This window comes from Theobroma cacao, chromosome 5, assembly GCF_000208745.1.
Source record: "Theobroma cacao cultivar B97-61/B2 chromosome 5, Criollo_cocoa_genome_V2, whole genome shotgun sequence".
Taxonomy (NCBI): Eukaryota; Viridiplantae; Streptophyta; class Magnoliopsida; order Malvales; family Malvaceae; genus Theobroma; species Theobroma cacao.
The window spans coordinates 9,350,975-9,354,900 of NC_030854.1; positions in this window are offsets into that span (position 1 = coordinate 9,350,975).

The following is a 3,926-nucleotide window of genomic DNA, read 5'->3' on the forward strand; positions in this document are numbered from 1 at the left end:
AACAACTTTCTCTCTCCTAACCCATTTTTTCAGAATTGAATTCATCATGAAAACATGTAATTTAATCATGGAAAATAAAGAGAAATGCTTGGGAATAAGAAAACTCAAGCTTAATAGAAAAAATCTCACCTTTTTCACTTAATTTCCTTGAAAATTCACACTTTTTCTTTGATTTTCTCTCTCTTCTTGCTGGTTTGGCCGGCCATGGGGTGGAAGATGAGCTGATTTTTGTGCCTTTTAAAAAGGAAAATAATAAATTAATAAAGGCATGACACGTGGCATCATGTCATTGGCCCGTTTTTAAAACTTTAAAAATTTTAATCCTTTTTATCTCCACCACACAATTAGTCAATGCTCAAAATGAGGATAAAAAAAGACCATGTGCTGGAAAAATGTCCTGGTGGTGGAAAATTACAATTTTGCCCCTGGGGTGGCAAAATTACCATTTTACCCTTTTACTCCAAATTATACCGAAATTAAAATTTTTCACTTCTAAACCTCAAATCTTACTCCAATGAGTCAAATTATACTCCAATAAGTCAAATGGGGTAAAAACAAATCTTTTCTAAAATTCTCATTTTGTCCCTAGGTGGCAAATGACCATTTTGCCCCTAGATAGCGAAAATTCCAATTTGACTCCAAATCGATCCTCGAACTCCGAATCACCATATTAAACCATTCTGGAAATTTAAAATTCTTAATTTCATCATAAATTCTCCATTTGATCTAGTTCGAGGCTTAAATCAACTTTATTTTACCTCTAGGTACAATACCAACTTTTGTAAATTTTTTTGGGACTCTCCTAGCATGCAAACATGCTATCCATCACATGTATGTCATAACAAATATTTTTATAGAGTCGGGCTTGTCATCTTCTCCCCCACTTGGATCAACCATATGATCCTTCTTCATGACTGATTTCAATATCCGGCTAAATATTAATATTTTAATATTATTTTATTCTCAAAATTTTATCTTGTCTCCTTGGTTCCCAAAATACCTTATTATGCCTCACTTGACTTCCAAATCGCCTTTTATCTCACAAATTCTCCTCCGATAAAATTATTATTATTTTATTGTTAGTTTCTCACTTGCAAAATATTTTATCCTAAACTACTCCTTTCGTCTTTTATCACTTCTAAACATTTTAATTGACCTCAATTTGCATTCGATCAACTTTATTTATCACCATATCAAAGTATGGGGTATTTCAGATAATGTATTTATGTTTGAATTTATTGTGGATTTTTTATTATCAAACCCCTTTACTTATGTTATATGATTTTGGACTCTGAAACTTGCTCGAGTCTAATGGGCTTGCCTGTTGGCTTGTGCGTCGGTCACGGACTCCCTAGATTTATGTCGTGACACTATTTGTATTTTTTGTTTGTTTCTTTTCCAATCTTGTTTAAAACCATTAATTCATATTGGATAATTCCATATCCACATTTACAAAAACTGTTAGAACTTGGTCACATCATATTTACACTATTATTACACTATTCATGAAATGTCACTTCATAATTATTATTTCATCAAATTCAATGTCACATCAATAAGAAAATGTCATGTCAACTTAACCAAATGCCATATTAATATAGATAATAGAAAATTTTTAACACATTGAATTGTCATTATTAATTTTGGAAAGTACAGGGAATTAATTTTTACAAATTATTGTAGCAGGACTAAATACATTATTTCAATAGAGTACATGGATTAATTGCATAATTTGACCTTAAAAATTAAAAATTAAATTTTAAAAGTTAGAGTTTTATTGTATATTTAAATGAGATCAATTTAAGCAAATTGAATTGTAACTTATTCATATAGAAAGCAAGAATATTGAAAATTTAAAAAGGAGTAAATATAATTAATTTATTTAGATTAAATTAATTTTAAGTAAAAAATATCAAATCAAATTAAACATGCTATTTACACAAGACAATTACCTTTTTTGGCCAAAAGGTTTGGTCTTTTATGTATTTATATTAGATTGTCTTTCAATTATATATTTGTTTAATTTATAGACAATTAACTTTACACTTAAAATATATATATTTTTTATATATTTATTATTATTTTAAAATAAATAAAAATAAATATTCACATGTAATGCATTAAACTATGATAGTATAATACTAGCAATTAATTTAGATATAACACAATTTTATATAAAAGTAAAAGTGTGATATATATTTCCTTGGAACAAATAAAAGTTTGCTATTTATTATTCATGAATTTTTTGCTTAAACAAGTTTTTTCTTTCAAAAAGATAAAATGCAAATCATAAGTAGCAAATAGTAGTAGTAGTAGTTAACACATGCATAGTGATTTAAGCCATGAGTCATCTAGTTTGGTTGAACTTGGTATTTAAATATCGATTACTACTGTATTTACTGCAAGAAATTACAAGAACATAATTCATGAAATGCTACTGCAGTTATATGGCTTTCGCCAGAAGCCCTTTGTCTATTTTCTCTTAAGTTTTAAGCAATATCATGCCAAACTTTGGAAAAGGTTAACAATATTTGGATCTTTATAAGCTCTTTTAGCTGCATTCTTGGATGCATATATCACTAAGCACAACATATTTTGATTGTGAACCTGGAGTTTGTTTCTTTTTAGGCTGAATTTCCAAGAATAAATTGTCTTTTGGCACATTGTTTTCTCATGTTTTCAACAAGATTCATCCGATGAAGGACATTTAGATTTTTTTTTATTTTTTTTTTGTCATAGCAACTTCTTATGATTTATCATATATGAACCAACACTCCTGGTCTTAACAACAGTACCCAAAGCAAAACCATGTGATGTCTGCAAATATGTCAATCATTCAATATCTGATATATCAACCATGAACCAGCAATCTTAACAGCACTTAATGCAAAATGTCTGTGAATAAATATTTCAGATGTTGTCTTCACCATTTGAATGCTCATTGTGTTTTTCTTCTCATCTTCATCCAAGTTTTTTCTTCCATTTGTACATTCGACATTTGACCACGTTAGTATATGCCATATAGCCCGACCTATGTACCCGAAGCTTATCCATCTATAGGACTCTTCTACCATGACATTTGTTGTTGTACACTTCGGTACCCATTTCTCATTCCCTAACAACACTAACAAAAGTCTTGCCCTTTCGCTTGCTCTTGTTGGTTATCAAATACAGCTAGACTTAGTTGGTGGAATTTTGAGACTTTTTTTAGATAACTCCACCATCATCGTCGCATCCCATTATCACATCATAACGGTTGAATTCGATGTTAATTTCAATGGAGGTTAGGATCCACCAACGCAACATGTTGGGATCAATAATAACTTATTGCCATCAGTTGGCTTTGTCTTAGGAGAAGTTGGCTCATAGAGTGGTACACGGACTAATGTCTCGATTACTCACAATGTGTAAAACCTGACCCTATAAATACATGTCATAACATACATGCACTGAGTAGCATGTTATTACGCTAGAAAAGCACCTAAGAATAGACGAAACCCGATATTGTACCTAACGGTACACTTAAATTGATTTAACCTCAAACTAGTTCAAATAGGAATTGTAGGATGAAATTTAATATTTTATAGTCCAAGAATGACTAAAAATGATTGTTCGGAGTTCGAGGGTTTATTTGGGGTAAAATTGGAAATTTTGATATTCAAGGGTAAAATCGTCATTTTGCCACCTAAGATAATAATTTGATCATGGAGTGAAATTTTTGACCAAGCTTAACTATTTGGAGTATAATTTAATGATAGGAAGTGAAAAAGTTTAATTCTGGTGATTTCTGGAGTGTAGGGGCAAAATCGTAATTTTGCCATCCACGGACAAAATTTGAGATTTTGAGAGAATTTAGATCAAATTTGACAAATTGGAGAATGGTATGAGTATAAGGGATGAAAAATATGTCTATGGGCAATTTTTCA